The sequence below is a fragment of the Rhinopithecus bieti genome, unplaced genomic scaffold (assembly GCF_001698545.2).
Source record: "Rhinopithecus bieti isolate Rb0 unplaced genomic scaffold, ASM169854v2 scaffold_21726, whole genome shotgun sequence".
Lineage (NCBI taxonomy): Eukaryota > Metazoa > Chordata > Mammalia > Primates > Cercopithecidae > Rhinopithecus > Rhinopithecus bieti.
Genome location: NW_016811100.1, coordinates 1,450,626 through 1,468,705, shown reverse-complemented (window position 1 = coordinate 1,468,705; position 18,080 = coordinate 1,450,626). Strand labels below are relative to the sequence as shown.

Below are 18,080 nucleotides of genomic sequence, written 5' to 3'. Positions count from 1 at the left end.
CTGATTTTTTCCTCACCTGGAAAAAAGGTGAAAAGAACAAACTGACCTTTGATTAAAAGAGGATTCACCAAAAATGAATGAAGCTTAAGCTTCAGGTCACCACGCTACACAGACCCTTTTCAAGGTGTTGGGAAAGTCCATGTGCTTTTGTAAAATTTTCGAGAGTCCAATATTTTAACTATGTTAGATTTAGAACTCTGTTTCATTGCATTCATACTTCCTTTTAGTCATGTTTCCTCTCGTGGCAGATGGCATGAGAGAAGGTGCTGGTCTATGGGGAAGTTGGGGTGGTGATACAATTATTGTGGTTGAGTGGCATTTATTTATGTAGTTCACACACATTTCTAAGTTCTGTTAAATTATTATGTTCTTTCAAGATAGAAATGACTTCCAGAATTTTTCCCCTTTGCCTGAAATTCTCTTCTCTTCCCCCTCATTATCTTACAGTCTCCGTCTAGCAAATTTCCTTTCCTGAAGAAGGTCTCCCCTGACAAGAATTACACAAGGGTTTCCCTCACCTTACATTGTTTTATTTTTCTTCATCACACATATATCTATCACAAATAATATCACTCTTTTTTTTTTGTTCACTTTTGTCTCCTTCACTAGAAATTAAACTTCCAGAAGTCACGGTGTTTGTCTTTTTCCTTGGTATGTTCCCAATATTTTGCAATCAGCCAAACCTGAGTAAATAATTAATGAATGAACAAAATTATATCCTTAAGTATTTTATAGTGTAAATTTTAATAATTTCTAAAATAAAAAGCTAGTGGAATAACTGGCAAGATGGCAAAATAGAAGTCTGCAGCTCTCCTTCCCAACAAACACCAATTTCGACAACTATACAAGGATGAGGGTACTTTTGAGGGAGAAAAGAAGGCCGGTAGAGAGATGCCAGCACCTTATAGGTGTCTATTCTAATCTATGAATAGACACATTGAAAAGGGTAAGGGAACAGTTTCACTATATCCTCATCACCCCTCCACCAAAGCAGCACAGCTCAGTGCTGTGCCAGGAGACCCTCTTTGCCTTTAATTTACCTCACAGGGGAAAGTGAAAGTATAATGAGTACCCTGTCTCCCTAGCCATTTGGGACACTACTGAGGAGGCCAACATCTGTCTTATCCCATCCAGAAAACTGAGAGAATTGGGATTACTCAATAGTTTGCAGGCAGCTAGGAGAAGAAAAACTGAGTAGGCACTCAGAGCAATGAAACACAGAACTCAATAAAGTGTTGTGGTTTCTACTAAACACTTCGCAAACTCTACCAAGAGTCCAGACCACCAACCTCATAATGCAAGTTAACTACAGACCCCAGGTGGTCTACATGTGCCCCTAGCACTCTGCATGCCTCTCCTTTTCATAAGCAGAACCCTTTGTGCTCCCCTGAAGACAGTGCATGTGAGTCTCCAAAAATCATACACCATACACAGACACCTAGATCAAACTACTAAATTCGGGAAAAGCACCTGACCTTGAACTCTTCAGGGCACTTCCTTGCGGGGGGGAAAAACAACTGAGTTTGTGGGATGGAGATAAGGCATATGATACCAGTACTTTCTCCCCTAAAGGGACAAAGAAAAATGGAGTGGGGCATCCATAGAAAAGATCTGAGAGACCCCCACAATGCCTAATTGGGATGACTGATGAAGATTTTTCACTTTCAAAGCCAGTCAGTAAAAATTGAATGAAGTGATTGCTTCTTGAAATGCAAAGAAGGCAGCTCAAGATTTCAAGAAACAACAACAAAAAATTTAACATGACACCACCAAAGAAATGCAATCATGTTTTAATAACTGACTCCAAAGAAATACATATCTACAAATTACCTGACAAATAATTCAAAATAATGGTTTTAAGGAAACTCAGCAAGCTCCAAGAGAACACAGATAGACAACTCAATGTTATCACAAAAACAATACATGAACAAATGAAACATTCAACTAATAGATACAAATCATAAAAAAGATATGAACAGTAATTCTGGAGCTGATGACTATAGTGAATAAAATCCAAAATGGAGCAGAGAGCTTCAAAGGAAGCTTTCAAATATCTCAATAGTAGCTCTTTCCCTAATCAAGCAAAAGAAAAAAATCTATGAACTCACAAGACAGATTAACGTTTTTTTTTTTTTTTTTTTTTTTTTTTTTGAATCATCCACAGATGGGAAAAAAAAAAAAAAAAAAAAAAATCCAAGAATGTAGGAATAAAAAACCTATGTGGTTTGTAGGATACCATCAAATGAACCAATGCATGTATTCAGAAATTCCAAGAAAAGAGCAGAAATCTTTTATAAAGAAATAATGGCTAAAAAATCTCAAACGCCCAGCTATTTTTTGTATTATTAGTAGAATCAGGGTTTCACCATGTTGACCCAGGTGGTCCCAAGCTCCTGACCTCAGGTGATCTGCCCACCTCGGACTCCCAAAGTGCTGAGATTACAGGAATGAGCCACCATGCCCGGCCAAGCTTTTTTTAAATCAATATTTTGACTTATTTATCTTGGATTTTGAAAATTTCTTTGTGATTAAGATTTATTGCTAGAAAATTATTGTATTCCTTTGGAGGTGTCATATTTTCTTGCTTTTTTGTGCTTCCTGTGTCTTTACATTGATATCTGTGCATCTGGTGTAATAGTCAGTTTTCCCTATTTTTGAATTTACTTTCATAGGGGAGGACTTTTTCCTTAAAATGTACGCCCCACAAAAGACTCATTTCAGGGCTAATTCCATTTTCAAGCCCTCTGGATAGCCACCTCAAAATATGCTGAAGAAAGATATTTTGGCATGAAATATTTTTATTTCCTTCAACTGCATGACATCATTTACATGTGGCATCTTAAGAAGTTAAACTCACAAAAGTTGACATTAAAATGGTGATTACTAGGGGCTGGGGCTTAAAAGGTGCAAAGTTTTTGATCTACTTGGTCAATAAGACTATAGTTAATAATATTGTATTATATTCTTGAAATTTGCTAATATAATAGATCTTATATGTTCTCACCACAAATAGAAAATTATAGCCATGTGAGCTGAAGAATATATTTATTATTTTGATTTCTGTAATCATTTCACAATGATATATGTATTAAAACATCATATTGTACAACTGAAATTTATATAATTTTATTTGTCAGTTATACCTCAATGAAGCTGGAAATAAATATCTATTTGAAATTTGTAATAAAATACAGAAATCATATTTCAAACTTACATATTAACTAGCTTGTGAGCTGTCAGAGAAGAACTTGAGACCAGAACTGTCTTCTTACTTCCTGTCCCATTATTTCTATCACTTGAGTTGTCTTCCTCAGTAACATATTAAACAAAAATGTGTATATTAGAGATTCCATATATCTACAAGAGATCTAAACCAATAATTAAATTTATTGCTACGTCAAGACATGACCCTAATGGATACTGATGCATGCAGTACAATTTGTTTAAAAATAAATATAGGAAAAGGAAGATGAGAGAATGGAGAGTTTCAGTTTACTGTTATTTTTATTTTTTTAATTTTTAAATTAACAGTACACAGCTGTCAATATCCATATTATTAATACCTATTTTTCAGTAAATCTACAAAAAATTTCCTTTAATGTGTACATATAGTCATTATTTTTGTAGAATTGTTGTATAAAAGAAAAAAATTAGCATAAGTGCCATAATTGTACATTACTTTTATATTCTGTCTGCCTACAAATTTTAGACTGTGCTCCTCAATAGCAAGAAACAGAAAAAGTTAAGAAGTGACATTTACATTCTAACTGTAATCTTTAACTAATTCTATTTATGTCATAGCAGAATTTGAATCCATTATAATGTAGCTATAATCTTTCTTAATTCATACTTTTTTATTTTAGGGAAATGTGTTGTCTTATATATATTTATGCAAAGAGTAAAATCATGCTGGCATGTACACATACACAACAAAAGATAAGGGAGAGAAAAGATAGACATTGCAAAGCTATATCAAATGGCGTAAGTGACTTCACGTTATATTTTCCCTGGCTTTTTCTATTCCACCGGATGAATGACTGTCATTTTGCATTTATCAGTCTGAGGCAGTGACATGGTGAGGCCTATATTGTGATGGATGAAACTGTCAGAACCAACTGAGTATTTAGATATTGCACCAGTGAATTATATTTACAAAGGGCTGCATTATAGAAAAGTGTGATTGCTCTCTTCTATGACTATTCTTTGTGGTGTTAAGGATATGCACTCATAGTCAAAGAACAATGATGCATTTTCCCTTTTCTCAACCTATCATCTCTTTTGTGCCTCTTAGCTACCATTGAAGCAAACCCCAAAGCTTTTGTCCATGAGCTTTTAGTCGAAGGATGAAATATTTCTTCTTTGCTTAACTTCAAACAATCAATATAGCAAAGGCAAGGCACTTGGCAGTCAGGTTTATCATGCCATATTTTGCAGATAGGAAGAATAAACCACCGTACCTTACAGAAAACTAGCCTTATGAAGACTTGGAATAAATACACTGCCTCATTTTTTCTCACTGTGATATTTCCAATAGAAGCATTTTAAACAAATAAACTAACTTCATACACCTTGTCAAAGGTGGATTCAAGAAGTCTATCTTTTGCTCTTGGGATGGCTGTTCTTTGTTGTTCACATGAGACTGATGAGAGCCAGTCTTTTTAAGTGGCAGAATATGGCACACACGCTTGCAATCTCAAGCTTTTTCCTCCTACTATATTCCAAAGAGTTACACAGGATCACAAATATTATCTCCAAGAAATTTCTTTCCCAAAATTGTGCCTAGAAGAGTAGTGGCATTTTACACTTAAGTTGTATATTTATAGAAACATTTTAATCTTTTGACCTGCTTAAAAAACAAACAAAATAATAGTAATCATGCTGCTTAGTCCTTTAATAACATATGTCTATATGAAGAGCAACAAATTACTGTAAATCCTTGTACTATAGATAATATAGTTGCCAGTTGTGCCATTTTGTCTGGATAGAGTGCATGGTTCTTTCTAATATTACCCTGATTTCCTTTGGGAAGAGTGACTCTAAGTGTCTGTTTTTCACTGCAGAAGCACAAGCTAAATAAAACTGATCTTTTCTTTCCCTGCACATTTCCACTGTTTGACCAAATGATCCCTACCTCCTGGGAATTTTCATCTTGACCAAGTTAGGTGGCGGGAGGGCGAGGTTGGAGGTATTTCATCATTCTTATAGACAGTGGAGATTCCTGCCCAGGCTGTTGTAAATGGTTAGAGACGGTTATTGTGCTTCCTGTTTCCTGTTTCTTGTTATATGCTTGTATGTTTCCTTCTGTTTCTCTATTGGCTTCTTCCTGTATTCAAACCTGGTATGTTACTTCATATTAATTCTATGAATCTCCACATATGCAATCACACACACACACATACACACACACACACACCCCTACAAACACACACCAATATCCTTTCTCACAAGCAAATCCCTCTTGCTCAAGTCGAGTTCATTTCTGGGTTTTGTGGCAAAGAATCCTAACTGGTACTAAATCGTGATTCCAAATCTTATGGAAAAGGTGGTAACCAAAATTCTAGTGGGATGTGTATTCGGCCCAGTCTTCAAAAAATGAATATTCACAGTTAAGTTTGTGAATAATGAAAATGTGGTATGACAAGTGTTAGAGAGTATAAAAGTTCATGCAACATCTGAGAAATACAATCATGTTTTCTTTGATACTTTCATTTTATATAAACTGTTTTAGTATGCTGCCTTCATTCTCAAAATTTGAAATGCTGAATATGTGTGGTAAATATGTAGTAGGCTCAACCAAAATAAGAGAAAATGCAATTAGGCTTCCTCATATCCCACATATCTTGGTGAACTGAGGTTTTTATTCTTATTTTGGTTGGGGGGGGGTGTGGCGTGAGATCCTTTGTACTTTTAAGAAACTTATTTATGACCAAGAACATTCTGTTATTTTCTTATGTGCACTGCAAAGTGGTTTAAGATTAAACTGTGTAAAACTGAAATTTTAGTGCCAAGATTTTATTGACTTGATAGTACTGATAAGCACATGCAATAGTAGAAGTTTGTCCAAATTGTTAAAATATTTTCTAAAAATATGTGTTCAGTGAAATGGTAACTCTAAAAGCTGATGTGGGCTTAAAACATTCTGTTCATCTCTGAGTGATGAAAATCTATTCATAATGAAAACTACTCAGTATATTTCTGTATTAGCATGGATACTTTATATCACACACAACAATAAAATCAACTTACTTAAACAATAAATAAGAATGTATAGCTTATATAAGTGAAATGTACAGAGGTAAGTCTATTGTTAGACATAGCTTGACTATTAGAATTATGATGCTATTTGCCTTTAGGTCAAGCTTCTCCAACCCACAGCCCACAGGCCACATGCAGCCTAGGACAGCTTGGACATGCCACAACACAAATTTGTAAACTTTCTTACAACATTATAGATTTTTTTGCAATTATTTTTAGTTCATCAGCTATCGTTAGTGTTAGTACATTTTATGTGTGTCCTAAGACAATTCTTCTTCTTCCATTGTGGCCCAGGGAAGCCAAAAGATTGGACAGCCCTGCTGTAAGTCTGTTTAATTCTCTTGGGTTTTTTGTTATTTGTGTTGCTATTACTAAAAATTGATGCACCAGTCCCAGCCCTCACATCTACACACTAGGTCATTGGGATAAGGGTAATGTGCCTATGTCCCACAATTCTAAGCAAAAGTTTGGAGGTTAATTTCAATTCAATTGAATTACATCACATGTCTAACCCTGAAGCAAACACTGTAGCCAGAGCAATAAAATCTACTTCTTAGAAAATCCTATAACACTTGCTCCACTCCCGCAGCAATGGTAGATGGGCACAGCTTCCACAGAAGCACATGAATCCTCAAAAGAAAATCAGGAGCTGTTGGAAAGGGTAAGGGAGGAAAGACAGTTTCACAGGCAACCAATAATTATCCAGTCATCCTCTATCATATTGCTATTGTAAGGGAATAATAATGACATCTAAAAGTTTCGTGTAAACTTTATCTTCACCAGCCATCACTTTGTAAACAGGGCTTATAATACGAGCCAACAAAAAATGTGCCTCATGATGAGGTAGACTGGCAGAAGCTCATTATGGTAAGGATCTGTTTTTTAATATTTTCAGAATATTTTAGTTAATTTTACTCAATATCTAGATCATCACATTCAGAAACATGAATTACTCAACACAACATTTCTCTTTCTTTTTCATCCTTGCTAAGCAACTTTTATAATATATCATACCTGGATTTAGAATATCCTAGTTTTCAAAGTCTGAAATGCAAAACAAATTAACTTAGTTGATAAGGATAACTTATCAACAAAGTTACTTTATGATAACGATTGAAATTTTAATACATATTCTCTTAAATTCTTTTTTTCCCTTCTTTTCACTTCTTTTAGTAGTATTGTAACACAGAATATCTTCTAAACTCTTCTTCATTTTATAGAACTTGATTTATAAATAAATATCTTTTATCCTCCACTCATGGCCAAAAAGTGTCAGGTAGAATGAGTTATACTCTTGAGACTAGGGCATTATGTAGCAAAATTAGCTGGTGTTGACCTTGCTTGTTCTAGTTTCTTTCTCTTACAGAACTTTGATCTTGTGTGCCCCAGAGCTATTCGATGAAGCAAGAAATGCTGACTCATGCTGAGTTGGTATGACATTAATGTATTATTCAGAAATCCAATTGATTTTTTAAATTGAAAGGTTATTGGCCAAGAGGGCCAAGTACTTGCATCCTCTAAACACATTCTCCCCATAGAAGCAAACTACAAGGAGAGTGAAATTATTATCCAAGATTTCCTTGTACACATGGAACTGGGATGAGATGACCAGTTTTATGATTTAGATATTTAGTGACATCAAACTTTCAGAGAAAAAATCCTGTATCTTCTAAGCCTGGCCACCTTCTTTCTAGAACAAGGTTCAGGTAGGCACTGCTCAAATGTGCCACAGTGACTCTATCTCTGCTTTGTGGCTAGTATTCTTTTCTGAATAACTCATTTTTTAACAAATATCTTCTTCAATCAAATCTTTTGGTATAGAAATTCTGTCAATTTGAAATATATTTGTATATTTTGGCCTATTATATATCAAAGCCAACTAGTTGGGCAGAATCTTATTTTTTCTCCTATGTACCATGTAAGCAGACTTTCTTACTAACATTTTCTTCTTAATTCATTAAGAAACTTAAAACTGATTGAGTGCCCACAGCTGGCAAAGTGTCAGACATTTGACCTATATTATCTTCCTTAAATATACGTGAGGCAAATAGTATGATTCTTAAGTTAGAGTAAGGGAAACTTAAGCTCAAAGAGGTCAGGCAACTTGCTCAAGGTCAAATATCTTATTAGTAATAAACATAGGATTCAACACCATGTTGCTATGAATTCAACACCAATGCCTTTTCAACATGTATTGACTAGGAGAACATATTAAGATGGACTTTCTGTTCTCCTTTTATTTCTAAAACTATTGCAGTGCCAAAGTCTTGATAGATGGAGAAAATTAAAATTCTTAATTATGTTGATTTTTATTGAAAGATGTTAGTTTATTATAGTATATATTTCATTTGCGTCTGTATTGGGCAAGTCTCTGTGTTACCTAGTATAGAGTGAAAAACAAAACATACCATATTCTTAAGACAAGAGAATAAAAACAATGAAACTCAAATAACAATATATAAGGAAGAGTGTTGTAAACTGAAAAGCACAGTAAAAATGTGAAATGAATCCCAGCACTTTGGGAGGCCGAGACGGGCAGATCATGAGGTCAGGAGATCGAGACCATCCTGGCTAACACAGTGAAACCCCATCTCTACTAAAAAATACAAAAAACTAGCTGGGCGAGGTGGTGGGCACCTATAGTCCCAGCTACTCGGGAGGCTGAGGCAGGAGAATGCATAAACCCGGGAGGCGGAGCTTGCAGTGAGCTGAGATCCAGCCACTGCACTCCAGCCTGGGCGACAGAGCGAGACTCCATCTCAAAAAAAAAAAAAAAGTGAAATGATTTTTTAACTATATGTAGCAATAGCCAACTAGTCATAACTACTAATCTTCTTGAAATTCTGTAAATTACAAAATATTTCACAATTCAACATTCTTTTTATGTATAAATAAATCACTATTTCCAAATTAACCTAATGGATATTGTTGTGAAAGGAATGTTATGTCCCTTCAAAATGCATATGCTGAAACTGTAACCCTCATTGTTGCTGTAGCTAGAGATAGGGCTTCTGTGAAAGTAATGAAGGTTGAATGAGGCATGAGAGTGACACCCTTATTCCACAGGATTAGTGGCCTTCTAAAAAGAGTCGCCACAGATCTCAGTCTCTTTCAGCTGTGTGAGAACACAGCAGGAAGGAAGCAGTCTTCAAGCAAAGAAGAGTGCCCTTCGAAGAAGAGCTGAACCCTGCCAAAATCTTGATCTTGGACTTTCCAGCCTCCAGAACTGTGAGAAAATAAATTTCTATTGTTTAAACCCTGTAATCTATAGTGTTTTGTTACAGTACCTCGAACACACTAACACAGATATTAATGACTATAAAGTTGAATTTTATTGTACACCATAACTCTAACATTTTTGCTGACTCCTTTATTCTACTGATCACTTTTATATCATACTAAAGTCAAATTATTTTTTAAATTCCCAAAGCATTATAGCTTGGTTTTTGCAGGTACTAGCAAAAATCAATTGCAGGCAGCCAGGCTTACAATATTTCCACCAGTGGTGGATCAGATGCCTACAATATCTCTAGAGTAAACACTGAAGTCAGAGATCCCGAAACGTTGCTGGGCTAGAACAGATGTGAATCTGAGCTAACAGCTATCATTCCCCCTCCCTCACTCATAGAAAACTGTGAGGTACACTTTCAGGACCATTAAGCAATGGTGATACAGGAGGTGATGGTGACCTGTAGGAAGTTCCCCATGGGAGCAGGTGATCATATCATCTCACTTTCATCAAATATACCTAGCATCATATACAGATTACAATCAGAATTGTGCTTTCTACTTAGACCACTTTCAACCCAAATTGCTCTTCCTCTTCACTCAATAGGCATTTGCTGTGCAAGATGACATAAGAAATTGCTTTGTTGAAAAATCATCAGACTCAGACCCTCATGGTAAGGTGCTTTAAGTCTATTAGGTAATGGATATATACATCACAAATACAATACACAACCAAGAGTTAAAAATGTTGTAATTAGGGAGCACAGAGAAGGAAAGCCCAGTGTGCATCAGAAATCTCTTTCTCTGAACCTCTTTGAGCAAATGTCACAGCCACTATCCCACTCTAAGGGACTGGGATAATTTGAACATAAAATCAATTCACAACATGGATTAAGTTAGTTAGGTCATCACCATAGTCCATTTGGTACTGGGATGATTTTGTTCAAGATACTGCAGAAGGCTATGTGCTTTGTACACTGACTAATGTGAAAAATCCTCAGGACATCTCAAGAAAAATGCTCAAATGAACACATTTTGTGCCTAATGCATTTCCTACATCTCACAGGTCCTAGGGTGCAGATTCAGTGACACTAATGGGAGCTTTTACCCCCTACTTCCACTGCACACCATACATTGCATTGGCAGGTGGAATGCTGAGCACATTTGTTGGGTACTTACATTCAAACATGCATATGGGGCTTGTTATTCTGTTTTTGTTTTTAAATGAAAAGAGAAATTGTTTGACATTTTTTTATTTTGCCTTCTATAATAGCTTTATTTACCTTAAAGTATCCACAAACAAAAACTCCTTTTCTTGCTGCTATGGAAATTGTACTCTGAACAAGCGTCCCAAGCAGTAGAGAAGTCTCTCTGATATCTGCATGAGGGGAAAAATAGGTAACTAACATTTACTAATTGCCTCTTAGATACCAGTTTCAGTATCTTCACGGAGGAAATATACTGACCAGGTTCTTTGGTTCTTAATCCTCTGTTTACAGTCTCCTCCTGGACTGGGTTCCTAAGACGTGCCTTAGAGATTTTCCCCAAAATGACCCCTAGCTGACATGGCCTATGGTGCTGGCCTGTGCCTCTCTGACATAGCTGTCCTAGGTCTATGTCTTAGTCTTTCTGTGCTCTTATAACAAAATATCTTAGACCAGGCAATATATGAATATAAGAAATTTATTTCTCACAGTCCTGGAGGCTGGGAAGTCCAAGGTCAAGCTGCCAGCAGGTTTGGTGTGTGATGAGGAACCAACCCCTGCTTCCAAGATGGTGCCTTGAATGTTGGCACATGGCAGAAGAGACAGAAGGGCACAAGGGGCCTGGCCAGTTCCTTCCAACCCACTTATAAGTCACCAATCCCATTCATGAAGGCTCCACCCTCATGACTTAATCATCTCCTTAAGCCTCTCCTGATAATACTATCACATTGGGGTTTGAGCTTCAACATGAATTTTGAAGAAGACACAAACATTCAAACCATAGCAGCCTCTGATTCACCTGACTTGCAGTATTTGCCAGTCACATTCTTGACTATGATATCTCATAGCTTGACTATGATATCTCATAGTTTGAGGGATCAGACTGCAAATTTGTGACTAAACTGTGTCTTTGTTTCAGCAGTGTTATCAATTATTAGGTTAACATGAGATCTATAATTTAAGTAGAAAAATGTAAGCCTAATATGTGTTTCTGTTATAGGTTATGTACCACATGAACAAGACTTTGAGACACAGATTTACTGCACTAAGTTGATTAGGAAATACATTCAGAATCAACACTCCTGAGAGAAAGAAGGAAGCCAAATTAGTCAGAGAGGGAATATCTTTCTGAAAACTATGGGAGAATCGCTTTCTTTGCCTTTTCCAGCTTCTAGAGGTTTCTGACCTTGGCTCCTCTGCCTTTCCTCCATCTTCAAATCCAGGGATGACAGGTTGAGTCTCTCTCAGGTTTTATCACTCTTGTCTCCTCTTCTGATTCCCTTTCACTTTTAAGAACTCACTTTTAAGATTATATTGGGTTTATACAGACGATCTAGGATAATATCCCTATCTTGGAGTCAGCTGATTAACAGCCCTAATTCTATGTGCAAACTTAATTCCCCTTTTCCATTTAACTTCATTTATTCATAGGTTCAAGAGATTAGGACATGGATATCTTTGGGTGGCCATCATTCTGGAATTGGAGAATTGGAAGTAAATTCCATTATCTTGCAGAGAAGATGACCCTTCAGAGCCATCCTGAATTGGGACCAGGGTGATAGGTCTTCTTAGCCCTCATGGACTAGTCACTGGGGATGGGCTGCTCCTGGGAAGGTGACATAATCTTGGGTGAGGCCACTCTTTTCATTTGATGACAGCCTCAGAGGGTTGATCTGAGAGCTGCTAGTCCTGTGCCATCAGCAATGAGGGAAAGAACATTTCTGCCTCTTATGTTACTGGGAGGAATTTGAATCCACACCACAGCTTTCACTAAATTAATGTAAATTTGTCTCCCCATCTATAATTATGTGGCTGTAACTTAATGACACTGGTGATACATACTAATGATTTGCTGCAGATAGTGTGTTACATCAGTGCTCTTCCATGCTTCAGCTAGAGTTGAGGATATTAATTGACTTGAAACTTCATCATTCAATGTATTTGTCTTAACATCAAAATACAACAAGTTTCTTGGTTATTTTCAAAAAGTTGCAAAGTCCTTTTCCAGAATTTTGAATATTTTATAATTGTGACCTCACATAATTTGGGTAATCAAGGTTCTATTGTAAGTTATAGAATCCATCTTTACTGAGATACTAAGAAGTGGAGAAAAATCTGTCATCCCTAAAATAGATATACTTTTGTTTTGAAATGTAATATATAGATTTCCTATACAGTACCTGGAAAAATAGTAGTTGCTCAATAAATTGCAGCTAAATTAATAGGTCTTACTGTGGTTTTGTCCCAATTTTTTGTCTGTTCAACTAAAATACTGTAACTTAGAGGACAAAATGCTGTGTTATTCACCATTTTACACTTAGGTTTCAGCACATCTGGCATATACAGCTGCTTAATGTTTGTTGGTTGGCTGCAGATTGCTCAGGTAGCTAACTGAGTGATTGAATGAATATGATTTCCATTCCTAATTCCTTAGCTTGGCATTTCCTTAAGGGCGTTCTATTATGTCTTCTCAGTAGGATTTTCTAAATTTGCCTGCCATTGCTACCCAATACAAGTTCTTTGTTTCAGCTGGAGTGGTCTCCTCACTTTCTCCAATCTAAAAATATTGTCATTAAATCGAACTCCACACCTTACATGGTATATGTATCCCCTCTTTCCCTCCCACGTTGCAACCCAATCCAGGTATCAAAGCCCAGATCAAGTCTCACCTTCCCATGAAGACTTTCCACTTCACTGTTCTTCCCGGAAGTTTACCAATTTTGAATTCTCATTTTCCTACACATCTCAAAACTAATTTTACACTTTTATATAATAACTTGTGTTGTTTGTGTTTTATCTTGTTGATCACATGACCTCAGATGCTTCTAAGCTCTTTTAGGGCAGGCAGTGCATCTCATATCATCTTTCATCCATTCTGATGTGTGTTTTTTTTTCTTTCGTATTTTAACATCTCTGAAATCAGAATACATTTTACAATAAATGGCAGTATAAAATTATTATAGGCTTGAATTGCAGTGAGTTCTTGTAGAGAGTATATGAGTTTGCTTCTGTCAGAAACTATCAATTTGAAACCACTTTAAATTAAACTTACGGTGTATATTCAGAACACAAAGATGAGTAAGTACTAACTTTAAATTTTTAGATGAGGTTTGTTTTCCCTCCCTCATCCAGTGCCGAGATTGAGACAGGAGACTTCTCTTGTCCTTTTCTGCTTGTCAGGTTTATTTCTTGTTTGCCCTTACATCAAGTATGTAGTAGTTGCCTAAGCTTAATATGGGATTTCCTGCCACACCCCCTATATGGAGCACTCTCTTAGTTGTAAGTAAAATAATCATCCAGGTTACAAAATGAAGGTGTCCTGGTCAACTACATGTGATACTAGTTTGTGTGTGTTAAAAGTCTGGTGCAGTGTTATTTGAAGATTAATATGTGTGTACTCAATTGAGTTAAAGTCACTCTGGATGCTCTTTGCCTTCTTATTTCATGACCTACTTCTCTGTCAAATCCATCCCCTTTCACTAATTTAGTCATTTGTGTATAAAGTAAGGGGCCAGAATGAGTATACAGTACTACAGGTTACTTTTACAGTCCTTGAAATCAGACCTCCTGGGTTTGTAGGTTGGATTTTTGTGCTTTCTAGCTCTAGTACTTCAGATATATAGCTTAATCCCTTTAAATCTCAATTTTCTCATTTGCAAGATGGGAGCGACAGTAGTATTGCACAGGGATGAGGTGAAGATTAATTTAGAAACCCATGCAATGTGTTCAACCTAATTCCAGAGTCAATGTAATGCTCACCGATTATTAGTATATTTTTAGTCAAGTAATACATATAAATCCATATAAATTTGATTGGGTCTCAGTCAGTGCCTCAGTATCTTCCTCTGAGATCTGTGGTAGTAACGGTACTGATCTTCTAGGGCTGGTGTGAACAGTAAGTGGAATAATACATTCTGGATGCTTGGCACACTTTGTAGCACATGTGTTATACCTCTATGCATTGTCTCCTATCCTCCCCACCACAGTCATGTGAAACTGGTACTATTGTTACCCCCCTAATTTATAGACCAGAGTCTAAATAAATTGTTTAAGTGAACACAGTTAGTGTTGTCTGAGTAAGAATTCAAGTTCAGGTCTGTCTGAGATTAGAGTTTGATAGCTCTGTCTTTCACCATCTGCCAATGGAAAGTAACTGTGAAATGTGCTTTGCCATTTTAAGCTTTCCCCACTACACAGACCCTAAATGTGTGCACTCTCTGTCAAACACAAATGTAAAAGGAGGCATTGAAAGTGACATGGAGTCATTTTTCTAGCCGAGAAAAGGGTGATGTTAGAAATATGGTTGCAGTTAAAACTGAAAACACATGGATGTGATTTAACTGTGAATTTAGCAAGTCAAAGAAAATGAGAAAGCAATAAAGAGAAAGTTTCTAAGTAGAAATTTTTGTTTTCCCTGAGCTTTTACAACAAATGACTGATCAAATACCTCTTCACTCTGTCATCTCTACAGCCATGTCAATTTTGTGCAATAGCTGCATTTATCCATTTAAAGTGTCTTTTTATATTTTCAGTCATGATAAAAGTTTAGCAGACCTTCTTCAGTAAATGGTGTTTTCCTGCTTGATAAGATGACTTCTTTATCTGCCTAGCACCTTCTAACCTCACCAGAATGGAATAATTGCATTGAAATTTCTGTCCATCATGTCTTATCCTTAAGAATAATAATGGAACATGTTAATAATTAACCTTCTAAAATTTATCAGGCAATAGGAAGCATTAAAAGATAATTAGTGAGTTGTCCAATCTCCTGAACTTCAAAATCAGTATAAAACCTTTAAAATGCCACACTGCAAAATAATCTTGAAGAACGCTATACCTTCCTACAGATAAATTGAGTTTTATATTTATAGAATTAATGGCTTTGAATTTGCATACTATTTCCTGTATAATTATATAGTAAATGCTAAATATAAGAACACTAGCTCACAGATAATTAGAGAATCTTATTTATCGAAGTTATTATTAACCACAAAATAAAGTTATTTTAGTGTAGGAATAAGCTATCATTTTCTAAAACTACAGGTTTATAATTTCATTCATTCAGTGACGACATTTTGATTGAACACCCAGGTTGTTCTAGGTAGTGGGGCACAGCAATGAAAAAGACAGACAAGATCTCTATTCAAATGATGTCTACATTCTGGTGGTGGGATGCAGTCCTTCAACAGAATAATCATTAAGGAAAAATCAGATAACAAAAAATGTTCTCCCGAGAGTTAAAACAGAGAGAGACCAGGTGGCAGCAGTCATGTTTTACATCTTTACTGTCTGTTAGTACTATTGTATGGAACACTAAACAAAACCATTAACTGTGCCTTCCTGGAGCTTATAGTCTAGTCTAGCAGTTTTCTGTGTGTATAGAGGGAAAACGTATGAGTGTAAAATGTCACATAAGAAAAATGTGACTAATGCTTAAGGAAGACAAATGTCTGAAAGATCACTTCAAAATGTGAGGACAAGAAGATGGGGTTTTGTAGGAATAAAATAGTATTTCACATGAATCTTGAAGGATGGGTAAGATTCCATAGGTGGATAATGATAAGGAAATGAGTAAAGATATTCAATGAAACCAATGAGAGTGAGCCAAGCAGCGGAGTAGAAGTGCTAGGGAGAAGGGCAGGGGTCTTGATAGGTGAAGTACAGGGAGTGAGTGCAGATTCGTGGGATGTAGAGGGGTCATCAAAGAAGACATTTTAAAAATTGGTTTGCATTGTTCCACTTGACTGGATTGCGAGATATAAATTTCCACCTCCAAGTTCAAATAATAAAGTTGCAAATCAAATGACAGCTTCAATATATTCAACCACATTTATTAAGTGTCTGATCTAGAACAGGCCTATTTTTTAATACCAGAAGTGTCTCCTTGTTTTTTCTCAGTTCCTTTAAGGATATACCTGTGGTATTGCCATTATGCTTTGATATTATAATAGGCAAGGGGTCAGCACACTGTGTCTGTAAAGGGTGAGATATATCTCTAAATATTTTAGGCTTTACAGGTCGTTTGGTCTCTGTCACAACTACTCAACATCTTTGTCATAGTATGAAAACAGCCACAGATTATACACAAATAAGTGAGTGTGGCTGTTTTCTAATAAAGCTTTATTTACAAAAACAGGCAGTGGGTCCATCAACCTCTTAAATTGACTATAATCCTATGAATATAGAATTCCTGTGTGCTCACTTATTGTGGAGTGGATTTTATGCAGTGGTCACTCGATTAAAATTAGAACAGAATAAATACTTGACAATACTTTATAGCTTATAAGAAATCATTAGCAGTCTCTTCCAAACTCGATCTACCTACCCATAATAACCAATCACCAAATAGCTCATTAGATTAGTACACTGTTGATTCAGGTCATTTATTAAAATCTTCCAAATAACTAGACTGAATATTTTATAGCTCAGTCATTTCCAACATGTTCACAATCATTACTAGTGTTAACTGCATAGTAATTCAACTATTTATTCCCAAAATATCTTATAATTATTTGACTAAAATGGTATGCTTTTTTAGTTGTTTATTTTCCCCCTATTAATTCAAACATTGAGAATTTTGGAAAATAAGAGTTTACACTATCATATCATCATAACATACAAATGATTGCTTATATTATATTTAATGAATAGGTCAACATTCTGATTAATAATAGTGGTAAACGATGGAGGACTGGAGTCAGGACCAGAGAAACTAAGGTGAGTTTTGAGGAAGCAGGGAAGATACCACTAGGAAGGGAGACCTCCCTGGAAGCTATAGTGAGTGATCCACCGGTTCAGATCTCTCAACCAGTTTGGAAGCTGTGCTGACCATTCAGTGGTGGGCAAGGACAAACAGTCAGAAACTCCAATGCCCAGGAAAACCGCTGAAAAGAGATCACCAGCCAGCACTGTATGGGCCTCATAAAGCAGGTAGGTGAGTAGATTTGAGGGGTCAGGAAGAAGGGGATCTTTGCTACTGAGTCCATTTTCAGCCAGCAATGAATGTAAGCAGATGCATGTGGCAGTGGTGATGGATAATAGATAAATACCCATTCTTAATAGGAGACACTTACCAACAACAGAGACCGCCTCCCTAGCATTGTCAAGAGATGGTGGTGCCGGGCGCGGTGGCTCAAGCCTGTAATCCCAGCACTTTGGGAGGCCGAGGCGGGCGGATCACGAGGTCAGGAGATCGAGACCCTCCTGGCTAACACGGTGAAACCCCGTCTCTACTAAAAATACAAAAAACTAGCCGGGCGCGGTGGCGGGCGCCTGTAGTCCCAGCTACTCGGAGGCTGAGGCGGGAGAATGGCGGGAACCCGGGAGGCGGAGCTTGCAGTGAGCCGAGATCGCGCCACTGCACTCCAGCCTGGGCGACACAGCGAGACTCCG

At 36.6% G+C, this 18,080-nt stretch overlaps 1 long non-coding RNA gene across 4 annotated transcripts in view; it reads right to left on the bottom strand.

The window, feature by feature from the left end:
* Positions 1–532: 532 nt before the first annotated feature.
* LOC108543149 (uncharacterized) overlaps positions 533–18,080 on the bottom strand; it is an 18,379-nt gene continuing 831 nt past the window's right edge. The window contains exons 2-8 of one of the 4 annotated variants that reach the window (XR_001889491.1): positions 15,136–15,360; positions 13,358–13,601; positions 10,767–10,861; positions 6,768–6,904; positions 5,132–5,323; positions 3,215–3,305; positions 533–683 (exon numbers count right to left, since the gene is read on the bottom strand). This is a non-coding gene — a long non-coding RNA (uncharacterized LOC108543149). Of the gene's footprint in view, positions 684–3,214; positions 3,310–5,131; positions 5,324–6,767; positions 6,905–10,766; positions 10,862–13,357; positions 13,602–15,135; positions 15,361–18,080 lie in introns of all 4 variants that reach the window. The other 3 variants (XR_001889490.1, XR_001889489.1, XR_001889492.1) reach the window with 3 other exon arrangements.